At 36.4% G+C, this 18,672-nt stretch overlaps 1 protein-coding gene across 3 annotated transcripts in view; it reads left to right on the top strand.

Moving 5' to 3' along the window:
- The window catches only part of GRTP1 (growth hormone regulated TBC protein 1), an 80,304-nt gene that overhangs the window by 3,782 nt on the left and 57,850 nt on the right, over nt 1-18,672 (top strand). The window lies entirely within an intron of this gene.

The following is an 18,672-nucleotide window of genomic DNA, read 5'->3' as shown; positions in this document are numbered from 1 at the left end:
AGGAAGACAATCTGCAAAGGGTTTTGTGCTTTTTTTGCAGCATTCTTTTCAACCACAGAATGGTAAAGAATGGAAGGGGGAAAGAGGACCAAGGATTTAGAACCAATCAATCAAGAAACATTTATTAAGTTCCTACTATATGCTAGTGATTCAGTCATATGACTTGATATGGGGTTTTCTAGGTAAAGATATTGGAGCAAACAGAGATCAAGTAACTTGCCTAGAGTCTCCTAGCTTGTGAGTGTCTGAGGCCAGCTTTGAACTCAGATCTTTCTGACTTCAGGGCCATTGCTTTATCCACTGAGCCACTTAACTAGGCAACAACAATGATGTGCCAGACACTGTTAAGTGCTGGAACTGGAAGGCCCCTCTCCTATAGTAGAAGGGTCCCTAGAGAATTAGGCTCAGATTCCACCTCTGACATCATGTGAATTGTATCAATAAGCCTCATTTTTCTCATCTGTCCAATAGGCATCCTAAGAACCAAAGTATCTTTTCCCTCATAAGGATTAAATGAAATTTCCATATCTCAAAACAATATTTATCAATGTTAGTTATTACTATCCTATAGAAACACATACAACAAAATCAAATTGAAGTGTCTTTGATTTACTGTCTTTAAATAGTAAGATTTTTATGTGATACTTTAAAGTTTGCAAATTTATTTTCATACATTATCTCTTTTGTGCCTTACAGCAACCCTCCAAGGTTTACTGCAGGGATTATCTCTCTCTCTCTCTCTCTCTCTCTCTCTCTCTCTATATATATATATATATGTGGAATTAAATGACTTTCCCAAGGTCAAGGTACTAGGAAGCATCAGAGATAGAAATTGAACCCCGAAATTGAACCCTGACGCTTCTCTCCCTAAGACCAGCAATCTAGGTTCACATTGTCTCTAGGCTGCCTTTATCAATTCAAAGTGATCCAACTAAAAAGTGACAGATGCTAGATGCCTAGGTCTCTGATTCTTAAGGCAGTATCCTTTCCCCTGTTGCATCTCATTGTTTTGTGTTTTAACATTCTTGTCTGTTATACCCATTAATTTTTTTCTCTTTTTTATATACTTGGAATACTGCAATTGACCTTGTTTTTTGGAGTTTTCTATTTCTCCTATGACAGCTGTAGAAGGTTGATAGCATAAGCAGATGAATGGAGATTAAATATCAAGCACAAAATTGTTGTGCTTGGACTAATTATGGATGCAGAAACCCCATGGCTTTTCCACCTTTGGTTTTCTAGGTTAATTTTAGAATAGTCAGCATTGTATCCTCCTAAGGTAAAAGTCAGTACATGACTGAATAATACATGTTTATTCAAGAAATTAGTATTCAAATAGATAATTTTAAAGAACTATGACTTTTATCCTCACCTCTCACTCTGATACAAATTTTAAAGAACACTGAATTTTAATGTGTACACATTTGAAATTGTCATATATTAACACAGATCACCTTGTTCTACTTTTTTAATACTTTCCTTCTTTATTTTCTTTTCCCCTCTGAGGATTCACTTGAAAAAATCTCTTGCAATTTTCCTGTCATTTTCATCATTTCCCCCACCATCTCCCCCATCATCTTTTATTTGTATTAAAGGGGTTATTTTTATTAATGGGGTTAAGTGACTTGCCAAAGGTCACACAGCTAAGTAATTATTCAGTGTCTGAGGCTGGATTTGAATTCAGGTCCTCCTGACTTGAAGGCCAGTGCACTATCCACTGGGCCACCTAGCTTCCCCAATCATCATGTCTTTAAGGATAGATTTAATTTCTCCCCCCAGCTCTTGCTGTCTCCATCCACAATATTACACATTAATATGACCTCTAGGTTCTAGCATAAGCAGAAAACATAATAGTCACCTGTTGTTACAATTGAATATTTCTTGTTTTTCTTATACTTCAGCTTACTATCTGATGGGGGAATATTTTTTAATTTTTTTTCAAACAGAGATGCACTCTCTCTCTCTCTCTCTCTCTCTCTCTCTCTCTCTCTCTCTCTCTCTCTCTCTCTCTTTCTTTCTCTCTCTCTCCCCAAAATAGGAAAGAAAAAAAGTCTAAAAACAAACCAAAGCTTCTTGTTACAAACATATTAAAGCAAAACAAATTCTCACATTGACCGTTTCAGAGAAAAAATATGTTTCATCTTATAATCCATTTCCTTTCAGAAAATGAGTGACCTGTTTGATCAGGAGACCTTTGGAATCAGAGTTGCTCATTGTGTTGATCAGAATTCAGAGTCTTTGAAAGTTGTCTTTACAATATTGTTAATGTTATATAAATTATTCTCCTGAATCTAAGCCTTCTTTCACTCTTTATCAATTCTTATAGGTCTTCTCAGGAGGTTGGGGGGAGTATTTTAAGGGAAAGCAGTCATTTATATCTAATGACCAGGAAAGAAGTAATAACTAAATAAAGCAACACCTTCAAATCCAGTAAATTTATTGGACCTCTTTATCCTTTGGTTGACTTTTATCCTCACCTCTCACTCTGAACTAAATTTCATTAGTGGAAGGTTAAGGTACAATAAAGGAAAAAAAAATGATGAAGGCTGAATAACCTTCTTGCTTCTCTTAAGTTCTTCACAATAGGACTAATTTTTTTTTGGGGGGGGGTTAGGAATCTGGTGAATTTCCAGAATGCTAGATATGCCAATATGCAAATATATTTGCAAAAGCATTCTTAAAAGAATGAAATTAAGATATCCTAGAGATTTTTTTTCCATTTGCTACTGCTCAGTCCTTGATGTTGATAATTGAAATTTAATTGAAAAAAAATAAAAAAAAAGAAACTTAATTGTATTGGGCATCTGACATCATTCCTTCAGCCATTTGAGTTGGGTCTGCCACATTATTCCAAGTCATAATTTTTGATCTGCTAAAAAACTAATGCAGCATTTGGGGAAGAAAAAGAATCTGGATGAGAAATTAACTAATTTTGTAGAAATAGATCTACATTATAAAATTTAAAAAGATACTTGCTACAAACAAATTCCAGAAATGATCTTAATTTTTTTTTTGTGTAGTATGTTATGGTAAAAGGAAACAGGTTGTATAATTAGGTAGGTTGCATCAAGAAGTTCAAATGTTCATGATATTAATTATAATATCAATATCTTTTGGTACTGAAGAGATAAGGGATTTATAGGGTCACACAGCCTGTATTCAGCATGTATTTTTTAGAAGTGGGACTTGAATCCAAGTATTTCTGACTCCAAGGTCAATCTTCTATCCACTGCTTTATGCTCCTCTCATGCATACACATGTTGTTGAGTTGTTTCAGTTATATCCAACTCTCATTGACCCTATTTTGGGAGGTTTTCTTGGCATTTCACAGAAGAAGAAATTGAAGTAAACAGGGCTAAGTGACTTGTCCAGGGTCCCACAGCTGGCCAGTGTCTGAGGCAAGATGTGAAGATGAGTCTTTCCATTTTATACCTGGTGCAATGTCTGCCTTGCCACCTAGATGCCCATATACCTGTGTACAGATGTTTATATTTATTTAATCATGTAAGCATATTTCCATTGTATATGCATATATGTATAAAGGAAAGACTGTATATATTTAAATGTAATCATGTTAACTTTCTACTTTATCCTCTATCAGTCTGGTGACTCATGTGAAGTGTGTCTACAAGACACACACACATATATATATGTGTGTGTGTATATGGAGAGAGAGAGAGGGAGAGAGAGAGAGAGAGAGAGAGAGAGAGAGAGAAAGAGACGATAGCTAGATGTCACAGTGGATAGAACACTGGACCAAGAGTAGGTGTTTAGTTCAAATCCAATTTCAGATGTTGTCTAGCTGTGTGACCCTGGACAAGTCACTTAACCCTGTTTGCCCCAGTTTTCTCATCTGTAAAATGAGCTGGAGGAGGAAATGACAAATCACTCCAATATAAAGATATTGGGAAACCCCAAGAGGTTATCACAAGGGTCAAACACAATTGAAATGGCTGAACAAAACATAAATAACAAAACTGGGTATACCAGGCAAAAGACAGAATGAGTGATAGAAATTCATTAAAGTTTTCTTATTTGCTGCTACTTTGTAAACAAGGCATGTTAGTTTGTTACTGAGACTCATAAATCCGTTCCTGACCTCATGATAGTTGTAGTTTTTAGCACAATGCCTAAAACTATATCTAATTAGTAATAAGTATTTAATAAATGCTTGTTCCTCTTTTCCCCTTTGTGATCTCATTTCAATAAATAATTATTAAGCATATATTATGTGTTAGGAGCTGTTTTTTATGCCAAAGATACAAAGACAAAAATAAAATAGCTCTTGCCTTCAAGGAGCTTACATTTTACTGGAGGATGTAACATGTACACAGATAAAGAAATATAAAGCAATTTCAGGAGGAGAAAGTATTAACAATTACCTAATTTCTATTTCCTATCTTAACGTCTCTACAGTGGAGAAAATTAGACATTCTCATAGCTACTCCAAAGATTATTATGGAAAATTAATATTAACATTAAAAAGTAGAAAATAAAACAAAAAATTCTTTGGACTGTATTAATAGTATCCATAAAGTTTTGATGGGTTATTTTTTTTATTTCAAAAAATCCACTGATTATAAGTAGTTTCACTGATTACAAATGATAACAGTACTTTATAAAATTGTTCAAGGAAAATAAAATAGTTACATTATTTTAGTTAGATCAGGTAACTTAAAAGTAAGACAATATACTCAAAATAACAATACTGTACACTGAGGATTGGACATAATTTAAATGTCAGTTACACAATGTCCCTTTTATTCTGAAGTCACTTAATGAAAAACAGAGTGACTCAAATTTCTTCAACCTCTCTCCCTTCTGTGTTTATATCTTTATTAGAAATTGTACTCGTTTCACTTTTTTTCCCACATAATTTTTTAACTCATGGAAAACACTTTCTATAGAATTAATTAGATTTAGTTTTTAGTGTTTTTCCCAAATGTATGAGTGAATACTCCCTAATATTAACCATGAGACAAACATTTGAGACAGGATAAAGAATGTGCCAAAACAAATGGAAATTTAGCAGAATAAATTTTGACTGAAAGTAAGAATTGTTTTCCCTTCTCAGATTTTACACTGATTTCTAGACATTTGCCATTAACCTTTTCCTATAAAGGTTTCTTCTAGAGAAAGCTAAGGTTTCTTTTATACCCAAATTTTTAACAATCCAGCTGCCACCTAAAATGACTTATTAAAAATGCTTAATCCATATGCTGAAATTGATATGAAATAATTCTTTTGATTATGCCATATAGAAAACAGTTTTTGTGCTAAACTTTTTCCTTTTTAAATCTCTCTTCCATCATTAGTTTTTCTTTTATATGAGGACCTCTCTTACTTGAAAATTAATCCAATAGTATAGTTATTTGGCATATGTGCTTTTTTTTTTGTTTTGCTTTTGTAAGGCAGAGGGGTTAAGTGACTTGCCCAAGGTCACATAGCTAGATTATTAAGTGACTGAGGCCAAATTTGAACTCAGATCCTCCTCACTCCAGGGCTGGTACCCTATTTATTGCACCACCTAGTTGCCCTGGCATATGTGCTTTAATTTTTTTTTTTTAGGTTTTTGCAAGGCAGATGGGGTTAAGTGGCTTGCCCAAGGCCACACAGCTAGGTAATTATTAAGTGTCTGAGACCAGATTTGAACCCAGGTACTCCTGACTCCAGGACTGGTGCTTTATCCACTGCGTCACCTAGCCGTCCTGCATATGTGCTTTTAAGGAGAGTTTGAAGCAATGATCAAAACAGACATTCAAGGAACCAAAAGATTTAATAATATTCCTATAGAAATCTTTTAAATAATATTTTTACAAAGAAAAGACATATACAAATTTGCTTGGTAGAAAGAACATTAGATTCAGAATCTGATATGGGTTAAAAATTGCATTCTTACCTTTGCAAATCAAGGTTTTACTACTTCTCTGGGCCTTCACCTGTAAAATTAGAGTTGAATGACTTGGTTCCTAAAGTTCTTTGCACTCTAAATCCTTTTAAGTCTTTAGCTGAGGTTCTCTAACAAAGAAGACTGCTCTAGAGCAATCAAATCAAAGTTAATTGTCTGTGCTAAAGGCACTATACTAAGCCTTGGAATCAGAGAATGTTAGACCTAGCAGAGACTTGGGAAACTTATCTTGTCTAATGTGACTTGGGCATTTACTGAAGGCCTGTTCTGTGGAAAATAGTACTGAAGATGCTGGAGGGTAGGAATATAAAGGGAAATAAAATCATGGTCCTTGATCCTGTAGAAGTAAAAGTGCCTTCAGGTTGCAATGGAGACAAAACATAGGAAAAGAATTTGAATTCAAATCCCATTTCTGCTTCTTACTTCCTGTGGGATCTTATTTGCTAATCTCTAAAATGTGTAAATTTGGACTAGGTGATCTCTAGGGTCCTTTGTGAACTGTGCTCATATCTGGCATCCCAGCAGTCTTAATGCAGTTTACCAAAACAATACTTTATTGTGACTTTTAGGTTACTCTGCATATAAGAACCATTGCAAAGCAACTTATCAATTGTGTATCTATAAATTGAATATTTTAAGTGATAAAGCCACCCAGAGTGAGAGAATAATTTATTGGGATTAATCAACCAACATTAATTGAACTTCACTTGGGGGAAAGACAGGGAATAATTATATTATGTGCCAGGCTAATTGCCTAAAACCTGGTTATGCAAAGTAAAGAACAATTCTTCCCTCAAGAACTTTTTGCATTCGCTAAAGGGAGACATGTATAACTATATAAAAAATAAATACAAACAAATGTGTTCTGATAATTGTTTAACAACCAGCTCTCATGGGGGAAAATTTAGGCAGGACATACTTTTTAGTTTAATCTGAATTATTAACATTTTCTTTATCACTCTCTTGAGTCTGGACAATTCAAAGAAAATTAAGCTCTTATTTGCAGTGTGTTTTGATTTCCAAGGTGTAAATACTCAATGTTGAAAAATTAGCAATTCTCAAGATAGACTGACTTTTGCTCACTCTGGCATACCCTTGAATATGAAATAATTTAGGGAGGGAGGAATAAATAGGAGAAGCCTCATGGAGAGCTGAACCTAGGATTCTAAAGGGAGGACTGGAGAGAGGAATGATTTCCATGCATATAGAACAGATTATGCAAAGGCATAGAAATGAGATGAAATGCTCAATTTGAGAAATAGTAAGGAGATCATTTTGACTAATCCACATAGGGTATTTGAATGGAAGTAATGTATGATAAAGCTAGAAAGATAGGTTGGAATCAAGTTGCAGAAGGCTTTAGAAGTTGAAAGAAGGGTTTATATTAGCTCAATTTGTAGCACAGCAGATTGGAGTCAGGAAAATCTGAATTCAAATCAAGGTTCAGATATTTTGTAGCTGTCTGACCCTGGATGAGTCACTAACCACTGTTTGCCTCAGTTTCCTCATCTGTAGAATGAGCTGAAGAAGGAAATGGCAAACCACTCCAGAATCTTGGCCAAGAGAACCCTGAGTGGAATCACAATGAGACAGACACAACTGAAAACAACTGAACAATAACAACAATGGCAATAATAGCCCTTCCCTCCCAGGATTATTGTGAGGATCAAATGAGATAATATTTGTAAAAACATTTAGCATAGTATCTAATGGGTAGCAAGTACTCTATACTACTTATATGCCTCCGAATGGAGGATAAATTGGAGAGGAAAGAAGATGAATTTTGAGGGTATTGCAATGGTCCCCATGTGAGGTAATGAGGGCCTGAATCTGTAGAGGAGACATGTAGAGATACTGGACAAGATTCGGCACCTGAGTAGTTCTATGGGATTGAAGAGAGCTCAAGAAGACTCCAAGTGGTGATCCTGAGACCTGGAATTATTGAGGTGCCCTTCATAGAAAGGAGGAAATTCTGAAGATAAATGTCTTTGGGAATGAGAGTTGAGTTGTCCTTGAACATGTTGAATTTGAAGTGCCTGATGAACATCCAGTTTGAAATGCTGATTTGGTAGCTCTTGATGCAGGATGAGCTTTGACAAGAGTGTATCTAGATATGATCTGGAAGGCATATGTATAGAGATGTTACTTGCATCCTCAAGAGATGGTGGGCTCACAGAGAGAAAGACAAGGAGGTCTAAGACAGCCTTAGGGTACACTTACAGCAGGGGGCCTGAATAGGGATTATGAGCCAACAAAGACCATTGAGAAAAGAACCAGTGACAGCATTGTCATGAAAAACAGAGAGAGGAGAGAGTGCACAAGTATTGCATGTGGTCCAGGTGTCAAATGCTATAGGAGAGACGAAAAAAATGAGGACTAAGATTTGATATTTAAGAGATCAGGAGATACTTTTATAGAATAGCTTCAGCTGAGAGATGAAGTCAGAAACCAGGTTACATGAGATTAAAGAGTAAGATAAGAGGTTGTGGGAATTTGTGAAATGAAGTAGAGATATAGGATAATAGTTTGAGGAATCATTTTTGTAGGCATCAAGAAATGAACCAGTACATAGAAAGAGAGTGAATATTAGAGAAGTGATTGAGATACAAGTAGAAAGATTGACCATATAAGAGAATGGAGTAAAGGAAGAGAGAAGTAGGTTTGATATTAAGGGATTTTAGATATAGAGTTGCGGGGGGGGGTGTTCTGTAAGGGTTCATGGCAAATTGTCTCTCTTTTCTCAGTAAAGTATAAGGCCAGGATCTCTGGTGAGAGGCTGGAGATAGGTGGTGTCTAGGAGGCAAGAAATGAAAAAAGTTTTGAAACAGCTGCAGTTATGAATAATTAAGGGAGGAGGAAAAAATTGTCTCAGCAGCAGTGAGGGTCCAGTAGAGAGTAATATATTTGTAGAAGACCAGTCAGAGTGATTTCATTCAGGAGCACATGAAAAGAGGAACAGTGGATGTGACTAATGGAAGAAGTTCAGGATTAGGGCTTAACAAGGCAGGAGTGGCAATAGGATAGAGGAATTCAAGAAGATCATAAAATAAAAGTTTTTAACTATAATGTCAAGATTGGCAAGGGAGAAAAGTGAAACAGTAGAAATGAAAGCAGGAAAGTACACAGTGATGGTAGGATAAGTTATATGTGGCCCAAAGAAAGAAAGAATTTTAATATTATTCTTGTGGAATAGGGTAGAATAAGGCCATGAGAAGATTGAGGAACTGGAAGGCTAATTTACAAAAATATCAATGAGTATGCTGAAATATGTAAGGATTGGAAGTGACTTAGGAAGACTGAACTCAAGCAAAGAGGAAAAGATCAGTCAACTGATTTCAGAACTTGTTTTGGAAGATATTGAGAAATATTTAGCCCTCAAAGTTGGGGAGGTTAACTGAGTGGTGGCCACGGGAGACTCTAGAAGTGACAGTTTTACTTTTGGTCTAATGTGTAGTGCTTTTATTTGAAACCATTCCAGAAACCTTTCCATATAAAGTATAGTCCAGGGTGAGCCAGAGATATTTCAAGGACACTGTTCAAGAACACCAAACATTTCTCTAGGCCGTCTTGTTTTGAGAGAAAAATTCCCACAAGAGCTTGGGAAATCAAGTATTGAGTCCCATTTTAGAACAATCTCCCTATCTCTGTATGAGTGAAATGTCCTGTAGTACCCCTCATACTATAAGGTTTTGATTTACCATCCAAAAAACAAAAATCAAGCTGAAACAAAAGCCTCTAACCCTTTGCTTTTTTTTTTTCTTTTGTATTTTGATAAACACTGAACAAAAATCTTCAATTCATGCCATTTCATGCTTATTGCTCTTCTTGCTTCAAATCTCTCAATTCCATTCTAGCTTCTTAGTCAGCTATCAAAAGTAGCTTTCCTAAAGCGCAGATCTGACATCATACCTCCCCTATCCTTCATTCAGTAAATTCTAGGGAATTTCTATTGACTTCAGTATCAACTATAAGATCCTCTCCTTGGCTTTTAAAAAAACATTTTTTGACCTGACCTTATGCTATTTTTCAGTGTTTTATCTTTATTCTCTTCCATTTAATTCTGTGACTACAGTCCCTTTGCTGTTTCTTGCAAGAAGTTAAAGGATACTGTCCCAAGTGCCAGATACTTTCATACAACTGTTTTCAGACTTAATTCTCAGCATTTGAAAGTTTTTGGTGCTGCCACGGTAGTGTTCCACTGCAGACTTTTCCTCTGACTGATCTAAAAATAAAATGTCTCATTTGGCTAGGTGGTGAAGTAGATAGAGCTCTGGTCCTAGAGTCAGGAGTACCTGAGTTCAAATCTGGTCTCAGACATTTAATTACCTAGCTGTGTGGCCTTGGGCAAGCTACTTAATACCATTGCCTTGCAAAAAAAACTAAAAAAAAAAAGCCTCACTCTGACATTTTGTTCATTCTACTACTTTGGAAATCAATTTGAGGTGTTATTTTGAAGTTATTTGGAGGAGAGCTTGACTGTAGTGCTTCTTCTATTCTTCCATCTTAGCTCTGCCCTGGAATATTTTTATATGCTTAAAATGAAATACCTTTGATTAAAAGAAAACCAATTATATTGATAAGAACTATAAATTTTTTTTAAAAGTTCATGAATCCTAATGTAAAAAAAAAACAATTCTCAGTTTGAGGAGTCATAGGATTGGTAAAAGAGTTATAGGGAATTCATTTGTGTCACTGCTTTTCTAGAAATAGTAATGGTATTGATTTCAATGAATAGTGGGAATATTTGCTCAGCCAGGCCCTCTGTTAGGCTCTAGAATAAAGATATTTGATTAACTATAACCTGAATAAATGGCAAGCAAACTGGTTCAGGTAGAGGAAACAGGCAAGCACTAGAGAATAGGTTGAATGCTCGCAGGGTTACCAGATGATAGAGAACCTTGGATATTATTGTGAAGAGTTTGTTCTTAATGTGATAGACAATAAAAGTGGAACCCCTGCCAATTCTTGATAATAATAATTTATACATTTATATAGCACCTTCCAGGCACTGACCTAAAAATTTTAGTTATCTCATTTGATCCTCACAGTAAACCTGGGAGATAAGTGTCATTATTATCTCCATTTTACAGATGAGGAAACTGGGGCAAACAGGTTTAGTAATTTATTCAGAATCCTACAACTGTTGTAAGTGTCTGAGGCTGGATTTGAACTCAGGTCTTCCTGACTCCAGGTCCAGCACTCTTATTTGCTGTACCACCAGCTTGAATAGATTCTTCTTCATCTCATCGAAGCCTGTGATTTCATTAATGAGGGGACCTCTTAGTCCAGACCTCTGATTTCTTTATTGTTTTATAATTAGGGACATTGAAAGATTAAATGACATGCCTAGATCACACAGCTGGTCTGTAACAGAGGAATGACTTGAATGCAGATCTTCCTGACTACAAAATTATCCCTATATATACTTCCCTTTTTCTGTCTTTGAACAGAGGACTATTTGATGAGAGTGATATCTAGGAAGATCATTTTGAAAACTGTGTATATAATGAGTTGGAATAGGAAAGAATTAGAATCTTAAAGACTAAATAGGAGGCTAGTGTAAGAGGGGTAGGTATGAAACTGAGAGATGCTGTAGGGATTTAATGTCCTAAAAGAGATAGGAAAAAGGAGTCATGACTTGTGGAGGACCAGAGAAATAGAATACATTTGTAGCAATGGATAAAAAATTACTAGTTTGGAGGAGAAAATTAATTTAGTTCTTCAATTGTTAATTTCCAGTGACTTGCCATTGGACACAGGCAAGTTAAGGGTATAGTCTGGAAGAATCTGGCCAAGGAGGATAGAGAAGGGAGAAGAGAGAACAAAGGAGAAAGAAAAGAGGAGAAACATGAGAGCACATTATTTTGGAATCACAAGGAAAAGTTTCAAGATAGCAAAAGTCATGAAGAATTAGTAATTTTAAAAAGTCATATTTGGCTACAAGGAAGAATTGGTGATTTTTTGAGGGAAATATTTTGAGGAAACTAAAGCCATATTGTAGGGGTTGGGTTTTATTGTTGTTGAGTCATTTCATTTATTTTCAACTCCCCATGACCCAAATTGGGTCATGGGGTATTTATTTGTTTGCCAATTTCTTTTGAAGTTTATTTTATGGAAGAGGAAACTGGAGGCAAGCAAATGATTTGCCCAGGGTCGCACAGCTAGTAAGTATCCGAGATCAAATTTGAACTCAGGTCCTCCTGATTCCAAGGATGGTATTCTCTACACCACCATCTAGCTTGGGGGTTGGGAGGAATGTTAGGTAAAGGAGATATAGCAGAAGTAAGGCATAAGATTTAAGAAGCTTATTCCTGATGGGAGATTAAAAATAATGAGATGAGATTTGGACATGGTCAGGTGAGTATTTTTCTATTAGTTGTTATTTTAAATAAAGGCCAGGAGAAATATTGGAATGGTCAGAAGACTGGTATGGAGGAATTGGAGCCTTCATAGTATCGGCAGCAGAGGACTACAGAGGAGCTAGTTTTTAAGCTATGAAGAGAGATGCCTCTTCAAAGGTCGTGATAATGCAGGAAAGGCTATATGCTGAGGCATAGAGATGTTGAAGTGTTTGGGTTTTTTTTTAACCTTAATAATATATTTTTCATTTACCAATCCTGTGATTTTATTAGTGTAGAGAACTTGTGGTAGAAAAACTTCCTCTACCAATTAAGCCTCCTTGGCCACATGGAATTTGATGGAGTCACCTGGGACACTAATGGATTAAGTAGTTTGTCCTAGGCTACTCTGTCAGTTTGTGTCAAAGTGGGACTAGAATCCAGACCTTCCTGACTCAGAGGTCAGCTTGCCACTTCTCCACTACACATACTATACATAGACTCACTTTAAAAAAATATATCTCTCTTGTTTTCATTTTGCCTTATTTTTCTGAATATATCCTTTTATAACAAAGATTAAAAAGGAGGAAAAAATCAGTTTAGCAAAACCAAACAATATAATATTTGACAGGATATGTAATATTCTATATTTATAGTTTTCTTCTACCTTTGTAAAGAAGAGAAATTGCATTTTCTTGAAGATGCTGAAATGTTGATAGGAATCCTTAATTGTTTTGAGGTAAATGAGGTAATATATGCAGTGGTAGCTTTTACCAATCATTTTTGCAAGGTTTTGAATTTTATATTTTTCCCTCCCCCTTTCCCCTGACAGAAAGCAATCTAACATAGGCTATACATGTATAACCAAACTAAACATAGATTCATATTGATCATGATGTGAAATAAGAATCAAATTCAAATGGAACAAAAAAATTAGAGAGAAAAAAATGACATAATACATGACAACTAAAATTGAAGATAGTAAGCTTAGTCTTCAGTTAAACCCCACAGTTCCTTCTCTAGAAATGGAGGATATTTTCTATCACAAGTCCTGCTGAGATGAATCAGTCCATCATGCTTGATCATCACCCCATGTTGATAGGGTGTACAATGTTCTTCTGATTCTGCTCATTTCATTCAGCATCAGTTCATGTAAGTCTTTCTAGGCTTTTCTGAAGTCTTGTCCCTGTGATTTCTTTTTTTTTAATTAAATTAAATTTTTAAATTTATTTTTATCTAAATATTTTATTTGTCTTCCAATTACATACATGGTAGTTTCTACCAACCAATTTTTTTTCCAAGGTTTTGAGTTTTACAGTTTTTCTCCCTCCTTCCCTTCCTTCCCTCCTCCCCCTTACAGAAGACAATCTGATAGAAGGCTTTACATTTGTATCCATGATAAGCATAGAGCAAAATTGAATGTGCTGTCGGAGAAAAAATCAGATCCAAAAGGAAGAAAGAAAACATTAGAGAAAGTCAAATTACATAATACATGAGACAATTTTTAAAAATTGAAGACAGCACCCACCCTGGAGTCAGGAGTACCTGGGTTCAAATCTGGTCTCAGACACTTAATAATTACCTAGCTGTGTACCCTTGGGCAAGCCACTTAACCCCATTTGCCTTGCAAAAACCTAAAAAAATGGAAGATAATAAACTTTGATCTTCATTTAAACTCCATAGTTCCTTCTCTGGATACAGATGGTATACTCCATCACAGTTTCCCCTAAAATTGTCCCTGATTATTGCACTGATGGAGTGAGCAAGTTCATCAAGGTTGATCATTACCCATGTTGTTGTTAAGGTGTATAATGTTCTTCTGGTTCTGCTCTCTTCACTCAGAATCAATTGATCCAAGTCTTTCCAGGCTTTTCTGAAGTCCCTTTTCTCATGATTTCTTATAGAACAATAGTGTTCCATCACATACATATGCCACAATTTGTTCAGCCATTCCTCAACTGATGGACATCCCCTCGATTTCCAGTTCTTTGCCCCTACAAACAGGGCTATTATGAATAGTTTTGTATATGTGGAGTTTTTCCTTTTTCCTTCTCCCTTCAGGATACCCAGGGGTAATTATGGTACTATGCTGGATCAAAGGATATGTGCAGTTTTATTTCCCTTTGGCCATAATTCCAAAATGTTCTCCAGTAAGGTTATAGCAGTTCATATAAAACTCCACAAACAATGCACCAGTGTCCATTTTTCCCACCTTCTCCAATGGCATTTAAGGCATTGCTTTAAGGCATTGCAAAGCCTTTTATGTATGTTCCATCCTCAAAGCAACCCTATGATACAGGTTCTGTTACTATGCTCACTTTAGAAGGAATTCTTCATTTTACAGATGAGTGAACTGAGGTCCAAAGAATTGAAATTACTTCTGCCTGGTCACACTTCTAGTAATTGGCAGAAGCTGGGTTTTCTTTCGTGTGTGTTCAGGTTATCTGATACCAAGTCCAGCTCTCTTCTCTGCTACATCATGCAAGGTTTCTAGCACTCTGTGGGGAGCTAATAAAATAATCCATCCCTGAAAGACTAATAATCTTGTCTAGTGGTGCCTCAGGGGAAGCTGAAAAGTGAAGCAGGCAAAGCTGGTCATGAGGCTGGTCATTTCATTTGCAGGATGGTGTCCAGTGGGGTCATGTAGCTGGAAACAAACAAAAAAAGGAACTGGTGATCTGAGGAAATGATGGGCTAAAGGAGCATTTGAAATTGGAGATGGATGAGGGAGTGGAATAAAGGTCTCTGCCTCTGAGTCTGATGTTGAAAGATGGGGTGTCATCGGCTTGGTTAAGGAGTGTAGGTTTAGGGGGTGTGAGTAGGAGAATGAGCAGAGGTTATAGGTGAAGAATGATAGTCAGAGCTGGGGGTGTGGACCCCATGAGAGGATCTTGAGCGGAGAATAGAAGACAAAGGAGCAAGAAATAACTTTCCAGAACTGTTTTTGGGAGAGGGGGCAGACATTATTCAGGTAGCAATCACATAGAAAATCTAAGCCTTCCCTTCCTGAAGAGAATGGTGCAAGTTGCTTGAGGAGTTGGTCATCTCCCTCTGGCAGGCCCTCCTGCAGAAGGACAGTTGGACCACCAGCCCCCAGAGGTGGGAGCAGCAGCTGAGCTTCTGGGTCTGTGTGTCTCCCTCAGCCCTCAGCGCAGGCCAGCTGCCATGTGGGTAGAAGTGGTTGTTACTGATCTACACAGAGGTATAGATGGCAGAGGCCATGAATGGATGTCCACAAGGTTCCAGGGAGGAAGAACCACCTGCTAATTACTATGCTGATATCATAATGCTCATAGGGAAGTAGCTTATATTAATTCACCTCTCTTAAGAGAATTCTTTTATGGACTATAATCACACTCAGCATATGGTACAAGTTTATTTCACATAGTTTGAGGCCCTCCAGGAAAGTCTTCTCTACTGCTTTGAGAGGCTTGAATATACTTGTATTCCTGGGAACACTCTACACCATGACAAAATCAATGTAAATGAGGGGAGAGGAGAGGGAAAAGAAGAAAAATGTATACAGCTCCTACTTGTGCCAACCACTGTTGTTAAGACTTTACCAATATTGTCTCATTGGATCCTTGCAAACCCAGCCAGATAGATGTAGTTACTATCCCCCTTGTAAACCAAGGCAAACAGATTAGGGGACTAATCCAGGGTTACATAGCTACTAAGTATCTAAGGCTGAATTTGAACTCAGCTTTTCCTGCCTCTCAATTTAGTTCTCTATCCACTGAGCCACCTAGCTATCTCGAAATGGAGGAAACAACAGCAAAACAATTGAAATTGGATACTTGGTTTTGACAGCCAAGCTTGGCCTCAAAGAAGAGATGATAAGAAGGCACTGAATCTCTCTCTCTCTCTCTCTCTCTCTCTCTCTCTCTCTCTCTCTCTCTGCAAGGGTGGGAGGCTATGTGTGTGAAATATTGCCTATAATGTCAGATATTTTTGAAATCTTGCTTGGATTTTTGTGGCAGTCTTTTCACCCTCTCTTTTTTTATTCTTTGTCATGAGGGAATGCTTTTTTTGGGAGGGGGAGAGAGGAGAGATACATTGGAAAATGTAAGTGATGTGAAAGCAAAAGCTATAAATGAATAGATCTCATATATTATGGGATATTTTATATGTTATATAATACACAAAATGTGTATATAATTTATACATATAGAAACAAATAATAATGGAATACTTATATGTGTTTTATGCAGAAAATGGAGACTCAAAAATCATTATGTAGTACACAAAATTATATTTAAAATTAGTGTAATATGTAATATAATATGCACATATAACCCAACATTTTGTAAATATATTTAGTAAATATAATTAGGATGTTATCTTTACACATAAATATATCATAGTCATATGTAATTGAATATTTATAATATAATTACTAAACATATAGTAAATATAGATTGAGAAAATATATTATGTATGTTTGTATGTATCACATATATTTTATTTTGTGTATTCCATAATGATTTCTGAGTGTTAGTGCTTACTTTCTGCATATGGTCCTGGCCTTTGAAAGATATACTTTCTCATCATTACATCCTTCCCCTCTGGCCAAAATACAGGAAAAAGTTTGGTCATTTGACTGCATACCCAAGAATCATAGGATTTAGAACTGGAAAGGACCTTAGAAGTCATTTATCTATTCATAGCCCTTCATTCACTCTAAGGAAGGAAAGGAGCCTCAGAGATGAGAAGTGATTTTCTCTGTTAAGAAGGGAGGCTTTAGACCATGTCCTCTGCATCTTCATCCACTCTTGGTTTTACTATGAGTTAAAAGGCTCTTTGGGTCAGTTAGGTGACTTTGTTTCAGATACTCAGAGCTGGGGAAATCAGGAAAGGTTTCATCCAGGTGAAACCTGGACTTAACCCTAAAAGAAACTGAAGGAGAGAATCTAACACTTTAGATCATTGGTCATAATAGTATGTTCTTTATTTTCTCCTCTTCCCTATACAATTCTCAACCAGGCCATCTCTTCCTACATTACTTTTCAGGACCTAGCCCAAGAACAACCCTATTTAAGAAGTCGCTGTTGAACAAACTGCTGCATGATGATTATTCCCCATGTCTTCCATTTCTCAGAACTCACACATAGTTTGTATGTCCCCACAATGTTGTAAATAGTTTTTGCTTTTTAGGGTTTCTTGTCTCCTTGAGTTGCCTGAAAACTGCCAGAGGAAAGTCCCTGTTTTCTACTTTTTATACCTTCTAGAGCCCCCAAAACAATGCTGCGATTATAGGAGCCTTAAAACATGTTAGTGGGGGCAGCTAGGTGGCACAGTTGGATAGAGCACTGACCCTGGAGTCAAGAGGATTTGAGTTCAATCCAGCCTAAGACACATAATAATTGCCTAGCTCTGTGACCTTGGGAAAGTCACTTAACCCCGCAGACACACACACACACACACACACACACACACACACACACTTACACAGTTAAATACGGGAAGTCAAAAGGAAATACAAGTGCTCACAGTATCGATGTCTAGAAACTAAGACATTAGTTAAAAATAAATAAAAGGAAGGAATACTAAAGTCCCCTTCTAAGGGATAAAGAGACAAAAATTCATTACAAAGCACTAAATAAACTGAGACCAGTCTACCCTTTAATCAGAGTTCTTTGCAGTCACAAAAGTCTCTTGACCATATATGATATCAAAACTTTGATTTTTTTAAATTTTGATTTATTTATATATTTTCACATTACTGCAATAGTCTTGTTGTAAAAGTAAACATAATCCCCCTCCCTGCTCCCCTCAAAGATAGAGAAACCTCAAGAAAAATAAAGAGAAAAAAAAGTGTTCTTCAGTCTGTATGGAGATCACTATCAACTCGTGTCTCTGGGATGGATCATATTCTTTATCATAAATCCTCAGAGAAGTTGATTCAATAATTTTTTCCCACAGTTGCTATTGCTAGCTGTATTTCCCTCCATCCTATTCCCTCCCACTTCCATTTATTCTAGTCTCTCTTTTACCCTGTCCCTCCTCAAAAGTGTATTGTATCTCTCCCACAGTTTTCCATCTCATCTATCACCCCTCTCTTCTCCCCTGTCCACCTTTCTCCCATCCCTTCCTCTCCTTTTTACTCTATGGTAAGATAGATTTCTATACTCTATTGAATGTGTATGTTATTTCTTCACTGAGCCACTTCAGTGAGAATGAAGGTTCACTCATTCCCCCTCACCTCCCCCCTTCCACTCCATTGCAAAAGCTTTTCCTTGCCTCATTTACATGAAATATCTTAGTCCATTCAACCTCTCCTTTCCTTTCTTCCAATCCATTCCTTATTCACTTATTGACTCCATCTTTATGATATATTACACCTTCATATTCAATTCCCTCCCGTACCTTGTCTAAATATGCTCCTTCTAATTGCTCTAAGAAATGAGGTTCGTATGAGTTATCAGT

The sequence above is a fragment of the Macrotis lagotis genome, chromosome 6, assembly GCF_037893015.1.
Source record: "Macrotis lagotis isolate mMagLag1 chromosome 6, bilby.v1.9.chrom.fasta, whole genome shotgun sequence".
NCBI lineage: Eukaryota > Metazoa > Chordata > Mammalia > Peramelemorphia > Peramelidae > Macrotis > Macrotis lagotis.
This window is presented reverse-complemented; position numbering and strand designations above follow the sequence as displayed.